The sequence below is a fragment of the Gorilla gorilla genome, chromosome 18 (genome assembly GCF_029281585.2).
Source record: "Gorilla gorilla gorilla isolate KB3781 chromosome 18, NHGRI_mGorGor1-v2.1_pri, whole genome shotgun sequence".
In the NCBI taxonomy this organism is placed as follows: domain Eukaryota; kingdom Metazoa; phylum Chordata; class Mammalia; order Primates; family Hominidae; genus Gorilla; species Gorilla gorilla.
This window is the reverse complement of record NC_073242.2, coordinates 123,463,208-123,483,878: the sequence shown is the minus strand read 5'-3', so window position 1 is coordinate 123,483,878 and position 20,671 is coordinate 123,463,208.

The following is a 20,671-nucleotide window of genomic DNA, read 5'->3' as shown; positions in this document are numbered from 1 at the left end:
CAGCACCGCGATCTGTAGGAACATGGAAATATCTACACCGCTATCTGTACGAACATGGAAATATCTACACCGCTATCTGTATGAACATGGAAATAGCTACAACGCTATCTGTATGAACATGGAAATATCTACACCGCTATCTGTTTGAACATGGAAATATCTACACCGCTATCTGCATGAAAATGGAAATATCTACACTGCTATCTGCATATACATGGAAATATCTACACAGCTATCTCTTTACACATGGAAATAACTACACCGCTATCTGTATGAACATGGAAATATCTACACCGCCATGTGTATGTAGATGGAAATATCTGCACCGCCATCTGTATGAACATATAAATATCTACACCGCCATCAGTATTAAGATGGAGATATCTACACCGCTATCTGTATAAACATGGAAATATCTACACCGCTATCTGCATAAACATGGAAATATCTACACCGCTATCTGTAAAAACATGGAAATATCTACACCGCTACCTGTATAAACATGGAAATATAAGCACCGCTATCTGTATGAGCATGGAAATATCTACACCGCTATCTGTATGAACATGGAAATATCTACACCGCTATCTGTTTGAAGATGGAAATATATACACCGCTACCTGCATGAAAATGGAAATATCTACACAGCTATCTGCATATACATGGCAATATCTACACAGGTATATCTTTACACATGTAAATAACTACACCGCTATCTGTATGAACATGGAAATGTCTGCACCGCCATCTGTATGAACATATAAATATCTACATCGCCATCTGTATGAACATGGAAATATCTACACCGCTATCTGTATGAACATGGAAATATCTACACCGTTATCTGTATGAACATGGAAATAACTACACCGCTATCTGTTTGAACATGGAAATATCTACACTGCTGTCTGCATGAAAATCGAAATGTCTACACAGCTATCTGCAAATACATGGAAATATCTACACAGCTATCTCTTAACACATGGAAATAACTACACCGCTATCTCCATAAAGATAGAAATATCTACACCGCCATCTGTATGAACATGGAAATATCTGCACCGCCATCTGTATGAACATATAAATATCTACACCGCCATCTGTATTAAGAAGGAAATATCTAAACCGCTATCTGTATGAACATTGAAATATCTACACCGCTATCTGTATGAACATGGAAATATCTACACCGCTATCTGTGTAAACATGCATACATCTTCACCGCTATCTGTATAAACATGGAAATGTCTACAAGGCTATCTGTAGGAACATGGAAATATCTACACCGCTATCTGTACGAACATGGAAATATCTAAACCGCTATCTGCATGAAAATAGAAATATCTACACAGCTATCTGCATATACATGGAAATATCTACACAGGTATCTCTTTACACATGGAAATAACTACACCGCTATCTGTATGAACATGGAAATATCTGCCCCGCCATCTGTATGAACACATAAATATCTACACCGCCATCTGTATTAGGATGGAGATACCTACACCGCTATCTGTATAAACATGGAAATATCTACACCGCTATCTGTATAAACATGGAAATATCTACACCGCTATCTGTATAAACATGGAAATATCAGCACCGCTATCTGTATGAACATGGAAATATCAGCCCCTCTATCTGTATGAACACGGAAGTATCTACACCGCTATCTGTATGAACATGGAAATATCTACACCGCTATCTGTATGAACACGGAAATATCTACACCGCTATCTGGTTAAACATGGAAATATCTAAACCGCTATCTGCATGAAAATGGAAATATATACACAGCTATCTGCATATACATGGAAATATCTACACAGCTATCTCTTTACACATGGAAATAACTACACCGCTATCTGTATGAACATGGAAATATGTTCACCGCCATCTGTATGAACATGGATATATCTACACAGCCATCTGTATGAACATGGAAATATCTACACCGTTATCTGTTTAAACATGCATACATCTTCACCGCTATCTGTAAAAACATGGAAATATCTACACTGCTATCTGTATGAACATGGAGATATCTACACCGCTATCTGTTTGAACATGGAAATATCTACACCGCTATCTGCATGAAAATGGAAATATCTACACAGCGATCTGCATATACATGGAAATATCTACAAAGCTATCTCTTTACACATGGAAATAAGTACAGCGCTATCTCTATAAACATGGAAATAGCTACTCCGCCATCTGTATGAACATGGAAATATCTACACCGCCGTCTGTATGAACATTTAAATATCTACACCGCCATCTATATTAAGATGGAGATATCTACACCTCTATCTGTATAAACATGGAAATATCTACACCGCTATCTGTATAAACATGGAAATATCTACACCGCAATCTGTATAAACATGGAAATATCTACACCGCTACCTGTACAAACATGGAAATATCAGCACCGCTATCTGTATGAACATGGAAATATCTACACCGCTGTCTCTATGAACATGGAAATATCTACACCGGTATCTGTATGAACATGGAAATATCTACACCGCTATCTGTTTGAACATGGAAATATCTACACCGCTATCTGCATGAAAATGGAAATATCTACACTGCTATCTGCATATACATTTAAATATCTACACAGCTATCTCTTTACACATGGAAATAACTACACCGCTATCTGTATGAACATGGAAATATCTACACCGCCATCTGTATGAACATGGAAATATCTGCACCGCCATGTCTATGCACATATAAATATCTACACCGCCATCTGTATTAAGTTGGTGATATCTACACTGCTATCTGTATAAACATAGAAATATCTACACCGCCATCTGTACGAACATATAAATATCTACACCACCATCTGTATGAAAATATAAATATCTACACCGCCATCTGTATTTAGAGATATCTCCACTGCTATCTGTATAAACATGGAAATATCTACACCGCTATCTCTATAAACATGGAAATATCTACACCGCCATCTGTATGAACATGGAAATATCTGCACCGCCATCTGTATGAATATATAAATATCTACACCGCCATCTGTATTAAGATGGAGATATCTACACTGCTATCTGTATAAACATAGAAATATCTACACCGCCATCTGTACGAACATATAAATATCTACACCACCATCTGTATGGAAATATAAATATCTACACCGCCATCTGTATTTAGATAGAGATATCTCCACTGCTATCTGTATACACATGGAAATATCTACACCGCTATCTCTATAAACATGGAAATATCTACACCGCCATCTGTATGAACATGGAAATATCTGCACCGCCATCTGTATGAATATATAAATAGCTACACCGCCATCTGTATTAAGATGGAGATATCTACACTGCTATCTGTATAAACATGGAAATACCTACACCGCCATCTGCAGGAACATATAAATATATACGCCGCCATCTGTATTAAGAAGGAAATATCTAAACCGCTATCTGTATAAACATGGAAATATCTACACCGCTGCCTGTATAAACAAGGAAATATCAGCACCGCTATCTGTATTAACATGGAAATATCTACACCGCTATCTGTATGAACATGGAAATATCTACACCGCTATCTGTATGAACATGGAAATAGCTACACCGCTATCTGTATGAACATGGATATATCTACACAGCCATCTGGATGAACATGGAAATATCTACACCGCTATCTCTGTAAACATGCATAGATCTTCACCGCTATCTGTATAAACATGGAAATATCTACACCGCTATCTGTATGAACATGGAAATATCTACACCGCTATCTGTATGAACATGGAAATATCTTCACCGCTATCTGTTTGAACATGGAAATATCTACACCGCTATCTGCATGAAAATGGAAATATCTACACTGCTATCTGCATATACATTTAAATATCTACACAGCTATCTCTTTACACATGGAAATAACCACAACGCTATCTGTATGAACATGGAAATATCTGCACCGCCATCTGTATGAACATATAAATACACCGCCATCTGTATTAAGAAGGAAATATCTAAACCGCTATCTGTATAAACATGGAAATATCGACACCGCTATCTGTATGAACATGGAAATATCTACACCGCTATCTGTATGAACACGGAAATATCTACACCGCTCTCTGTTTGAACATGGAAATATCTACACCGCTATCTGTATGAACACAGAAATATGTACACCGCTATCTGTTTGAACATGGAAATATCTAAACCGCTATCTGCATGAAAATGGAAATATATACACAGCTATGTGCATATACATGGAAATATCTACACTGCTATCTCTTTACACATGGAAATAACTACACCGCTATCTGTATGAACATGGAAATAACTTCACCGCCCTCTGTATGAACATGGATATATCTACACAGACATCTGTATGAACATGGAAATATCTACACCGCCATCTGTATGAACATGGAAATATCTGCACCGCCATCTGTATGAACATATAAATATCTACACCGCCATCTGTATTAAGATGGAGATATCTACACCGCTATCTGAATAAACATGGAAATATCTACATCGCTATCTGTATAAACATGGAAATATCTACAACGCTATCTGTGTAACCATAGAAATATCTACACCGCTATCTGTATGAACATGGAAATATCTACACTGCTATCTGTATGAACATGGAAATATCTGCACCGCCATCTGTATGAACATATAAATATCTACACCGCCATCTGTATTAAGATGGAAATATCTACACCGCTATCTGAATAAACATGGAAATATCTACACCGCTATCTCTGTAAACATGCATAGATCTTCACCGTTATCTGTATAAACATGGAAATATATACACCGCTATCTGTATGAACATGGAAATATCTACACCGCTATCTGTATGAACATGGAAATGTCTACACCGCTATCTGTTTGGACATGGAAATATCTACACCGCTATCTGCCTGAAAATGGAAATATCTACACTGCTATCTGCATATACATTTAAATATCTACACAGGTATCTCTTTACACATGGAAATAACTACACCACTATCTGTATGAACGTGGAAATATCTACACCGCCATCTGTATGAACATGGAAATATCTACACCACTACCTGTATAAACATGGAAATATCTACACCACTACCTGTATAAACATGGAAATATCAGCACCGCTATCTGTATGAACATGGAAATATCTACACCGCCATCTGTATGAACATGGAAATATCTACACCGCTATCTGTATGAACATGGAAATATCTACACCGCTATCTGTATGAACATGGAAATATCTACACCGCTATCTGTATGAACATGGAAATATCTACACCGCTATCTGTTTGAACATGGAAATATCTACACCGCTGTCTGCATGAAAATGGAAATATCTACACAGCTATCTGCATATACATGGAAATATCTACACAGCTATCTCTTAACACATGGAAATAACTACACCGCTATCTCTATAAACATGGAAATATCTACACCGCCATCTGTATGAACATGTAAATATCTGCACCGCCATCTGTATGAACATATAAATATCTACACTGCCATCTGTATTAAGAAGGAAATATCTAAACCGCTGTCTGTATGAACTTTGAAATATCTACACCGCTATCTGTATGACCATGGAAATATCTACACCGCTATCTGTGTAAACATGCATACATCTTCACCGCTATCTGTATAAACATGGAAATGTCTACAAGGTTATCTGTATGAACATGGAAATATCTACACCGCTATCTGTACGAACATGGAAATATCTAAACCGCTATCTGCATGAAAATAGAAATATCTACACAGCTATCTGCATATACATGGAAATATCTACACAGCTATCTCTTTACACATGGAAATAACTACACCGCTATCTGTATGAACATGGAAATATCTGCACCGCCATCTGTATGAACACATAAATATCTACACCGCCATCTGTATTAAGACGGAGATAGCAACAACGCTATCTGTATAAACATGGAAATATCTACACCGCTATCTGTATAAACACGGAAATATCTACACCGCTATCAGTATAATCATGGAAATATCAGCACCGCTATCTGTATGAATATGGAAATATCAGCCCCTCTATCTGTATGGAAATGGAAGTATCTACACCGCTATCTGTATGAACATGGAAATATCTACACCGCGATCTGTATGAACACGGAAATATCTACACCGCTCTCTGTTTGAACATGGAAATATCTACACCGCTATCTGTATGAACACAGAAATATCTACACCGCTATGTGTTTGAACATGGAAATATCTAAACCGCTATCTGTATGAACATATAAATATCTACACCGCCATCTGTATTAAGATGGAGATATCTACACTGCTATCTGTATAAACATGGAAATATCTACACCGCTATCTGTATAAACATGGAAATATCTACACCGCTATCTGTATAAACATGGAAATATCTACACCACTACCTGTATAAACATGGAAATATCAGCACCGCTATCTGTATGAACATGGAAATATCTACACCGCCATCTGTATGAACATGGAAATATCTACACCGCTATCTGTATGAACATGGAAATATCTACACCGCTATCTGTATGAACATGGAAATATCTACACCGCTATCTGTTTGAACATGGAAATATCTACACCGCTGTCTGCATGAAAATGGGAATATCTACACAGCTATCTGCATATACATGGAAATATCTACACAGCTATCTCTTAACACATGGAAATAACTACACCGCTATCTCTAAACATGGAAATATCTACACCGCCATCTGTATGAACATGGAAATATCTGCACCGCCATCTGTATGAACATATAAATATCTACACCGCCATCTGTATTAAGAAGGAAATATCTAAACCGCTGTCTGTATGAACTTTGAAATATCTACACAGCTATCTGCATATACATGGAAATATCTACACAGCTATCTCTTTACACATGGAAATAACTACACCGCTGTATCTATAAACATGGAAATATCTACACCACCATCTGTATGAACATATAAATACACCGCCATCTGTATTAAGAAGGAAATATCTAAACCGCTATCTGTATAAACATGGAAATATCTACACCGCTATCTGTATGAACATGGAAATATCTACACCGCTATCTGTATGAACACGGAAATATCTACACCGCTCTCTGTTTGAACATGGAAATATCTACACCGCTATCTGTATGAACACAGAAATATGTACACCGCTATCTGTTTGAACATGGAAATATCTAAACCGCTATCTGCATGAAAATGGAAATATAAACACAGCTATCTGCATATACATGGAAATATCTACACAGCTATCTCTTTACACATGGAAATAACTACACCGCTATCTGTATGAATATGGAAATAACTTCACCGCCCTCTGTATGAACATGGATATATCTACACAGACATCTGTATGAACATGGAAATATCTACACCGCCATCTGTATGAACATGGAAATATCTGCACCGCCATCTGTATGAACATATAAATATCTACACCGCCATCTGTATTAAGATGGAGATATCTACACCGCTATCTGAATAAACATGGAAATATCTACATCGCTATCTGTATAAACATGGAAATATCTACAACGCTATCTGTGTAACCATAGAAATATCTACACCGCTATCTGTATGAACATGGAAATATCTACACTGCTATCTGTATGAACATGGAAATATCTGCACCACCATCTGTATGAACATATAAATATCTACACCGCCATCTGTATTAAGATGGAAATATCTACACCGCTATCTGAATAAACATGGAAATATCTACACTGCTATCTCTGTAAACATGCATAGATCTTCACCGCTATCTGTATAAACATGGAAATATATACACCGCTATCTGTATGAACATGGAAATATCTACACCGCTATCTGTATGAACATGGAAATGTCTACACCGCTATCTGTTTGAACATGGAAATATCTACACCGCTATCTGCCTGAAAATGGAAATATCTACACTGCTATCTGCATATACATTTAAATATCTACACAGGTATCTCTTTACACATGGAAATAACTACACCGCTATCTGTATGAACGTGGAAATATCTACACCGCCATCTTTATGAACATGGAAATATCTGCACCGCCATCTGTATGAACATATAAATATCTACACCGCCATCTGTATTAAGATGGAGATATCTACACTGCTATCTGTATAAACATGGAAATATCTACACCGCTATCTGTATAAACATGGAAATATCTCCACCACTATCTGTATAAACATGGAAATATCTACACCACTACCTGTATAAACATGGAAATATCAGCACCGCTATCTGTATGAACATGGAAATATCTACACCGCCATATGTATGAACATGGAAATATCTACACCGCTATCTGTATGAACATGGAAATATCTACACCGCTATCTGTATGAACATGGAAATATCTACACCGCTATCTGTTTGAACATGGAAATATCTACACCGCTGTCTGCATGAAAATGGAAATATCTACACAGCTATCTGCATATACATGGAAATATCTACACAGCTATCTCTTAACGCATGGAAATAACTACACCGCTATCTCTATAAACATGGAAATATCTACACCGCCATCTGTATGAACATGGAAATATCTGCACCGCCATCTGTATGAACATATAAATATCTACACCGCCATCTGTATTAAGAAGGAAATATCTAAACCGCTGTCTGTATGAACTTTGAAATATCTACACCGCTATCTGTATGAACATGGAAATATCTACACCGCTATCTGTGTAAACATGCATACATCTTCACCGCTATCTGTATAAACATGGAAATGTCTACAAGGCAATCTGTATGAACATGGAAATATCTACACCGCTATCTGTACGAACATGGAAATATCTAAACCGCTATCTGCATGAAAATAGAAATATCTACACAGCTATCTGCATATACATGGAAATATCTACACAGCTATCTCTTTACACATGGAAATAACTACACCGCTGTATCTATAAACATGGAAATATCTACACCACCATCTGTATGAACATATAAGTACACCGCCATCTGTATTAAGAAGGAAATATCTAAACCGCTATCTGTATAAACATGGAAATATCTACACCGCTATCTGTATGAACATGGAAATATCTACACCGCTATCTGTATGAACACGGAAATATCTACACCGCTCTCTGTTTGAACATGGAAATATCTACACCGCTATCTGTATGAACACAGAAATATGTACACCGCTATCTGTTTGAACATGGAAATATCTAAACCGCTATCTGCATGAAAATGGAAATATACACAGCTATCTGCATATACATGGAAATATCTACACAGCTATCTCTTTACACATGGAAATAACTACACCGCTATCTGTATGAACATAGAAATAACTTCACCGCCCTCTGTATGAACATGGATATATCTACACAGACATCTGGATGAACATGGAAATATCTACACCGCTCTCTGCATGAACATGGAAATATCTACACCGCTATCTGTGTAAACATGCATACATCTTCACCGCTATCTGTAAAAACATGGAAATATCTACACTGCTATCTGTATGAACATGGAAATATCTACACCGCTATCTGTTTGAACATGGAAATATCCACACGGCTATCTGCATGAAAATGGAAATATCTACACAGCGATCTGCATATACATGGAAATATCTACAAAGCTATCTCTATACACATGGAAATAAGTACAGTGATATCTCTATAAACACGGAAATAGCTACACCGCCATCTGTATGAACATGGAAATATCTGCACCGCCATCTGTATGAACATTTAAATATCTACACCGCCATCTAAATTAAGATGGAGATATCAACACCGCTATCTGTATAAACCTGGAAATATCTACACCGCTATCTGTATAAACATGGAAATATCTACACCGCAATCTGCATGAACATGGAAATATCTACACCGCTACCTGTATAAACATTTAAATATCAGCACCGCTATCTGTATGAACATGGAAATATCTACACCGCTATCTCTATGAACATGGAAATATCTACACAGCTATCTGTATGAACATGGGAATATCTGCACCGCTATCTGTTTGAACATGGAAATATCTACACCGCTATGTGCATGAAAATGGAAATATCTACACTGCTATCTGCATATACATTTAAATATCTACACAGCTATCTCTTTACACATGGAAAAAACTACACCGCTATCTGTATGAACATGGAAATATCTGCACCGCCATCTGTATGAACACATAAATATCTACACCGCCATCTGTATTAAGATGGAGATAGCAACACCGCTATCTGTATAAACATGGAAATATCTTCACCGCTATCTGTATAAACATAGAAATATCTACACCGCTATCAGTATAATCATGGAAATATCAGCACCGCTATCTGTATGAATATGGAAATATCAGCCCCTCTATCTGTATGGACATGGAAGTATCTACACCGCTATCTGTATGAACATGGAAATATCTACACCGCGATCTGTATGAACACGGAAATATCTACACCGCTCTCTGTTTGAACATGGAAATATCTACACCGCTATCTGTATGAACACAGAAATATCTACACCGCTATCTGTTTGAACATGGAAATATCTAAACCGCTATCTGCATGAAAATGGAAATATATACACAGCTATCTGCATATACATGGAAATATCTACACAGCTATCTCTTTACACTTGGAAATAACTACACCGCTATCTGTATGAACATGGAAATAACTTCACCGCCCTCTGTATGAACATGGATATATCTACACAGCCATCTGGATGAACATGGAAATATCTACACCGCTCTCTGTATGAACATGGAAATATCTACACCGCTATCTGTGTAAACATGCATACATCTTCACCGCTATCTGTAAAAACATGGAAATATCTACACTGCTATCTGTATGAACATGGAAATATCTACACCGCTATCTGTTTGAACATGGAAATATCTACACGGCTATCTGCATGAAAATGGAAATATCTACACAGCGATCTGCATATACATGGAAATATCTACACAGGTATCTCTTTACACATGTAAATAACTACACCGCTATCTGTATGAACATGGAAATGTCTGCACCGCCATCTGTATGAACATATAAATATCTACACCGCCATCTGTATTAAGATGGAGATATCTACACCGCTATCTGTATAAACATGGAAATATCTACACCGCTATCTGTATAAACATGGAAATATCTACACCACTACCTGTATAAACATGGAAATATCAGCACCGCCATCTGTATGAACATGGAAATATCTACACCGCCATCTGTATGAACATGGAAATATCTACACCGCTATCTGTATGAACATGGAAATATCTACACCGTTATCTGTATGAACATGGAAATATCTACACCGCTATCTGTTTGAACATGGAAATATCTGCACCGCTGTCTCCATGAAAATGGAAATATCTACACAGCTATCTGCCAATACATGGAAATATCTACACAGCTATCTCTTAACACATGGAAATAACTACACCGCTATCTCCATAAACATAGAAATATCTACACCGCCATCTGTATGAACATGGAAATATCTGCACCGCCATCTGTATGAACATATAAATATCTACACCGCCATCTGTATTAAGAAGGAAATATCTAAACCGCTATCTGTATGAACATTGAAATATCTACACCGCTATCTGTATGAACATGGAAATATCTACACTGCTATCTGTGTAAACATGCATACATCTTCACCGCTATCTGTGTAAACTTGGAAATGTCTACAAGGCTATCTGTATGAACATGGAAATATCTACACCGCCATCTGTATGAACATGGAAATATCTGCACCGTCATCTGTATGAACATATAAATATCTTCACCGCCATCTGTATTAAGATGGAGATATCTACACTGCTATCTGTATAAACGTGGAAATATCTACACCGCCATCTGTACGAACATATAAATATCTACACCGCCATCTGTATGAAAATATAAATATCTACAACGACATCTGTATTTAGATAGAGATATCTCCACGGCTATCTGTATAAACCTTGAAATATCTACACCGCTATCTGTATAAACATGGAAATATCTACACCGCTACCTGTATAAACATGGAAATATCAGCACCGCTATCGGTATGAACATGGAAATATCTACACCGCTATCTGTATGAACATGGATATATCTACACCGCTATCTGTATGAACATGGAAATATCTTTACCGCCATCTGTATGAAAATGGATATATCTACACAGCCATCTGTATGAACGTAGAAATATCTACACCGCTATCTGTAGGAACATGGAAATATCTTCACCGCCATCTGTATGAAAATGGATATGGCTACACAGCCATCTGGATGAACATGGAAATATCTACACCGCGATCTGTATGAACATGGAAATATCTACACCGCTATCTGTGTAAACATGCATACACCTTCACCCCTCTCTGTATAACCATGGAAATATCTACACCGCTATCTGTATGAACATGGAAATATCTACACCGCTATCTGTTTGAACATGGAAATATCTAAACCGCTATCTGCATGAAAATGGAAATATCTACACAGCTATCTGCATATACATGGAAAAATCTACACAGCTATCTCTTTACATGTGGAAATAACTACACCGCTATCTGTATGAACATGGAAATATCTTCACCGCCATCTGTATGAACATGGACATATCTACACAGCCATCTGGATGAACATGGAAATATCTACACCGCTATCTGTATGAAGATGGAAATATCTACAACGCTATCTGTGTAAACATGCATACATCTTCACCGCTATCTATATAAACATGGAAATATCTACACCGCTATCTGTATGAACATGGAAATATCTACACCGCTATCTGTTTGAACATGGAAATATCTACACCGCTATCTGCATGAAAATGGAAATATCTACACAGCGATCTGCATATACATGGAAATATCTACAAAGCTATCTCTTTACACATGGAAATAACTACAGCGCTATCTCTATAAACATACAAATATCTAAACCGCCATCTGTGTGAACATGGAAATATCTGCACCGCCATCTGTATGAACATATAAATATCTACACCGCCATCTATATTAAGATGGAGATATCTACACTGCTATCTGTATAAACTTGGAAATATCTACACCGCTATCTGTACAAACATGGAAATATCTACACCGCAATCTGTATAAACATGGAAATATCTACACCGCTACCTGTATAAACATGGAAATATCAGCACCGCTATCTGTATGAACATGGAAATATCTACACCGCTATCTGAACATGGAAATATCTACACCGCTATCTGCATGAAAATGGAAATATCTACACAGCTATCTGCATATACATGGAAATATCTACGCAGCTATCTCTTTACACATGGAAATAACTACACCGCTATCTCTATAAACATGGAAATATCTACACCGCCATCTGTAGGAACATGGAAATATCGGCACCGCCATCTGTATGAACATATAAATATCTACACCGCCAACTGCATAAAGAAGGAGATATCTACACCGCTATCTGTATAAACATGGAAATATTTACACCGCTATCTGTATAAAGATGGAAATATCTACACCGCTATCTGTATAAACATGGAAATATCTACACCGCTACCTGTATAAACATGGAAATATCAGCACCGCTATCGGTATGAACATGGAAATATCTACACCGCTATCTGTATGAACATGGAAATATCTTCAACGCCATCTGTATTAAGATGGATATATCTACACAGCCATCTGTATGAACATGGAAATATCTACACAGCTATCTGTATGAACATGGAAATATCTACACCGCTATCTGTATGAACATGGAAATATCTTCACAGCCATCTGTATGAACATGGATATGTCTACACATCCATCTGGATGAACATGGAAAAAACTACACCGCGATCTGTATGAACATGGGAATACCTACACCGCTATCTGTGTAAACATGCATACACCTTCACCGCTATCTGTATAAACATGGAAATATCTACACCGCTATCTGTATGAACGGAAATATCTACACCGCTATCTGTTTGAACATGGAAATATCTAAACCGCTATCTGCATGAAAATGGAAATATCTACACAGCTATCTGCATATACATGGAAATAACTACACAGCTATCTCTTTACACATGGAAATAACTACACCGCTATCTGTATGAACATGGAAATATCTTCACCGCCATCTGTATGAACATGGATATACCTACACAGCCCTCTGGATGAACATGGAAATATCTACACCGCTATCTGTATGAAGATGGAAATATCTACACCGCTATCTGTGTAAACATGCATACTTCTTCACCGCTATCTGAATAAACATGGAAATATCTACACTGTCATCTGCATGAAAATGCAAATATCTACACTGCTATCAGTTTGAACATGGAAATATCTACACCGCTATCTGCATGAAAATGGAAATATCTACACAGCGATCTGCATATACATGGAAATATCTACACAGCTATCTATTTACACATGGAAATAGCTACACCGCTATCTGAACATGGAAATATCCACACCGCCATCTGTATGAACATGGAAATATCTACACCGCCATCTGTATGAACATGGAAATATCTGCAATGACAGCTGTATGAACATATAAATATCTACACCGCCATCTATATTAAGATGGAGATATCTACACCGCTATCTTTATAAACTTGGAAATATCTACACCGCTATCTGTATAAACATGGAAATATCTACACTGCAATCTGTATAAACATGGAAATATCTACACAGCCATCTGGATGAACATGGAAACATCTACACCGCTATATGTATGAACATGGAAATAGCTACACCGCTATCTGTACGAACATGGAAATAGCTACACCGCTATCTGTATGAACATGGAAATATCTAACCGCTATCTGTATGAACATGGAAATATCTTCATCGCCATCTGTACGAACATGGGTATGTCTACACAGCCATCTGGATGAACATGGAAATATCTACACCGCTATCTGTATGGAAATGGAAATATCTACACCGCTATCTGTGTAAACATGCATACATCTTCACCGCTATCTGTATAAACATGGCAATATCTACACCGCCATCTGTATGAACATGGAAATATCTGAACCGCCATCTCTATGAACATATAAATATCTGCACCGCCATCTGTATTAAGATGGAGATATCTACACCGCTATCTGTATAAACATGGAAATATCTACACCGCTTTCTGTATAAACATGGAAATATCAGCACCGCTATCTGTATGAACATGGAAATATCTACACCGCTATCTGTATACACATGGAAATATCTACACCGCTATCTGTATAAACGTGGAAATATCTGCACCGCTATCTGTATGAACATGGAAATATCTACACCGCTATCTTTATGAACATGGAAATATCTACACCGATATCTGTATGAACATGGATATATCTTCACCGCCATCTGTATGATCATGGATATATCTACACAGCCATCTGGGTGAACATGGAAATATCTACACCACTATCTGTATGAACATGGAAATATCTACACCGCTATCTGTGTAAACATGCATACATCTGCACCGCTATCTGTATAAACATGGAAATATCTACACCGCTATCTGTATAAGCAGGGAAATATGTACACCACTACCTGTATAAACATGGAAATATCTGCACCGCTATCTGTATGAACATGGAAATATCTACACAGCCATCGGGATGAATATGGAAATATCAGCACCGCTATCTGTATGAACATGGATATGTCTACACAGCCATCTGGATGAACATGGAAACATCTACACCGCTATCTGTATGAACATGGAAATATCTACACCGCTACCTGTGTAAACAAGCATACATCTTCACCGCTATCTGTATAAACATGGAAATATCTACACCGCTATCTGTATGAACATGGAAATATCTACACCGCTATCTGTTTGAGCATGGAAATATCTACACCGCTATCTGCATGAAAATGGAAATATCTACACAGCTATCTGCATATACGTGGAAATATCTACAAAGCTATCTCTTTACACATGGAAATAACTACACTGATATCTCTATAAACATGGAAATATCTACACCGCCATCTGTATGAACATGGAAATATCAGCACCGCTATCTGAACAAGGATATGTCTACACAGCCATCTGGATGAACATGGAAATATCTACACCGCTATCTGTATGAACATGGAAATATCTACACCGCTATCTGTGTAAACAAGCATACATCTTCACCGCTATCTGTATAAACATGGAAATATCTACACCGCTATCTGTATGAACATGGAATTATCTACACCGCTATCTGTTTGAGCATGGAAATATCTACACCGCTATCTGCATGAAAATGGAAATATCTACACAGCTATCTGCATATACATGGAAATATCTACAAAGCTATCTCTTTACACATGGAAATAACTACACCGATATCTCTATAAACATGGAAATATCTACACCGCCATCTGTATGAACATGGAAATATCAGCACCGCTATCTGTATGAACATGGAAATAACTACACAGCCATCTGGATGAACATGGAAATATCTACACCGCTATCTGTATGAACATGGAAATAGCTATACCGCTATCTGTATGAACATGGAAATATCTACACCTCAATCTGTATGAACATGGAAATATCTACACCGCTATCTGTATGAACATGGAAATATCTACACCGCTATCTCTATAAACATGGAAACATCTACACCGCTATCTGTATAAACATGGAAATATCTACACCGCTATCTGTATGAACATGGAAATATCTTCACCGCTATCTGTTTCAGCATGGAAATATCTACACAATTATCTGCATGAAAATGGAAATATCTACACAGCTATCTGCATATACATGGAAATATCTACAAAGCTATCTCTTTACACATGGAAATAACTACACCTATATCTCTATAAACATGGAAATGTCTACACCGCCATCTGTATGAACGTGGAAATATCTGAACCGCCATCTGTATGAACATACAAATATCTGCACCGCCATCTGTATTAAGATGGAGATATCTACACCGCAATCTGTATAAACATGGAAATATCTACACCGCTATCTGTATGAGCATGGAAATATCTACACCGCTATCTCTATGAACATGGAAATTTCTACACCACTATCTATATGAACATGGAAATAGCTGCACCGCTATCTGTATGAACATGGAAATATCTACACCACTACCTGTATGAACATGGAAATATCTACACCGCTATCTGTATGAACTTGGATATATCTACACAGCCATCTGGATGAACACGGAAATATCTACACCGCTATCCGTATGAACATGGAAATATCTACACTGCTATCTGTGTAAATATGCATACATCTTCACCGCAATCTGTATAAACATGGAAATATCTACACCGCTATCTGTATGAACATGGAAATATCTACACCGCTATCTGAACATGGAAATATGTACACCGCTATCTGCATGAAAGTGGAAATATCTTCACCGCTATCTGTATGAACATGGAAATATCTTCACCGCCATCTGTACGAACATGGGTATGTCTACACAGCCATTTGGATGAACATGGAAATATCTACAACGCTATTTGTATGAAAATGGAAATATCTACACCGCTATCTCTGTAAACATGCATACATCTTCACCGCTGTCTGTATAAACATGGAAATATCTAAACCGCTATCTGTATGAACATGGAAATATCTACACCGCTATCTGTTTCAGCATGGAAATATCTACACCGCTGTCTGCATGAAAATGGAAATATCTACACAGCTATCTGCATATACATGGAATTATCTACAAAGCTATCTCTTTACACATGGAAATAACTACACCGCTATCTCTATAAACATGGAAATATCTACACCGCCATCTGTATGAACTTGGAAATATCTGCACCGCCATCTGTATGAACATAAAAATATCTGCACCGCAATCTGTATTGAGATGGAGATATCTACACCGCTATCTGTACAAACATGGAAATATCTACACCGCTATCTGTATAAACATGGAAATATCTACACCGCTATCTGTATAAACATGGAAATATCTACACCGCTATCTGTATAAACATGGAAATATCTACACCGCTACCTGTATAAACATGGAAATATCAGCACCGCAATCTGTATTAACCTGGAAATATCTACACCGCTATCTGTATGAACATAGAAATATCTACACCGCTATCTGTATGAACATGGAAATAGCTACAACGCTATCTGTATGAACATGGAAATATCTACACCACTATGTGTATGAACATGGAAATATCTACACTGCTATCTGTATGAACATGGAAATATATTCACCGCCTTCTGTATGAACATGGATATATCTACACAGCCATCTGGATGAACATGGAAATATCTACACTGCTATCTGTATGAACATGGAAATATCTACACCGGTATCTGTGTAAACATGCATACATCTTCACCGCTATCTGTATAAACATGGAAATATCTACACCGCTATCTGTATGAACATGGAAATATCTACACCGCAATCTGTTTGAACATGGAAATATCTACACCGCTATCTGCATGAAAATGGAGATATCTACTCAGCTATCTGCATATACATGGAAATATCTACAAAGCTATTTCTTTACACATGGAAATAACTACACCGCTATCTCTATAAACATGGAAATATGTACACCGCCATCTGTATGAACATGGAAATATCTGCACCGTCATCTGTATGAAGATATAAATATCTACACCGCCATCTGTATTAAGATGGATATATCTACACCGCCAGCTGTGTAAACATGGAAATATCTACACCGCTATCTGTATAAACATGGAAATATCTACACCGCTATCTGTATGACCATGGAAATATTTACACCGCTACCTGTATAAACATGGAAATATCAGCACCGCTATCTGTATGAACATGGAAATATCTACACAGCCATCTGGATGAACATGGAAATATCTACACCGCTATCTGTATGAACATGGAAATAGCTACACCGCTATCTGTATGAACATGGAAATATCTACACCGCTATCTGTATGAACATGGAAATATCTGCACCGCTATCTGTATGAACATGGAAATATCTACACCGCTATCTGTATGAACATGGAAATATCTACACCGCTATCTGTATGAACATGGAAATATCTACACCACTATCTGTATAAACATGGAAATATCAGCACCGCAATCTGTATGAACATGGAAATATCTACACCGCTATCTTTATGAACATGGAAATATCTACACAGATATCTGTATGAACATGGAAATATCTTCACCGCCATCTGTATGAACAAAGATATATCTACACAGCCATCTGGATGAACATGGAAATATCTACACCAATATCTGTATGAACATGGAAATATCTACACCGCTATCTGTGTAAACATGCATATATCTTCATCGCTATCTGTATAAACATGGAAATATCTACACCGCTATCTGTATAAGCATGGAAATATGTACACCACTACCTGTATAAACATGGAAATATCAGCACCGCTATCTGTATGAACATGGAAATATCTACACAGCCATCTGGATGAATATGGAAATATCAGCACCGCTATCTGTATGAACATGGATATGTCTACACAGCCATCTGGATGAACATGGAAATATCTACACCGCTACCTGTATGAACCTGGAAATATCTACACCGCTATCCGTGTAAACAAGCATACATCTTCACCGCTATCTGTATAAACATGGAAATATCTACACCGCTATCTGTATGAACATGGAAATATCTACACCGCTATCTGTTTGAGCATGGAAATATCTACACCGCTATCTGCATGAAAATGTTAATATCTACACAGCTATCTGCATATACATGGAAATATCTACAAAGCTATCTATTTACGCATGGAAATAACTACACCGATATCTCTATAAACATGGAAATATCTACACCGCCATCTGTATGAACATGGAAATATCAGCACCGATATCTGTATGAACAAGGATATGTCTACACAGCCATCTGGATGAACATGGAAATATCTACACCGCTATCTGTATGAACATGGAAATATCTACACCGATATCTGTGTAAACAAGCATACATCTTCACCGCTATCTGTATAAACATGGAAATATCTACACCGCTATCTGTATGAACATGGAAATATCTACACCGCTATCTGTTTGAGCATGGAAATATCTACACCGCTATCTGCATGAAAATGGAAATATCTACACAGCTATCTGCATATACATGGAAATATCTACAAAGCTATCTCTTTACACATGGAAATAACTACACCGATATCTCTATAAACATGGAAATATCTACACCGCCATCTGTATGAACATGGAAATATCAGCACCGCTATCTGTATGAACATGGAAATATCTACACAGCCATCTGGATGAACATGGAAATATCTACACCACTATCTGTATAAGCATGGAAATATGTACACCACTACCTGTATGAACATGGAAATATCAGCACCGCTATCTGTATGAACATGGAAATATCTACACAGCCATCTGGATGAATATGGAAATATCAGCACCGCTACCTGTATGAACATGGATATGTCTACACAGCCATCTGGATGAACATGGAAATATCTACACCGCTACCTGTATGAACATGGAAATATCTACACCGCTATCCGTGTAAACAAGCATACATCTTCACCGCTATCTGTATAAACATGGAAATATCTACACCGCTATCTGTATGAACATGGAAATATCTACAC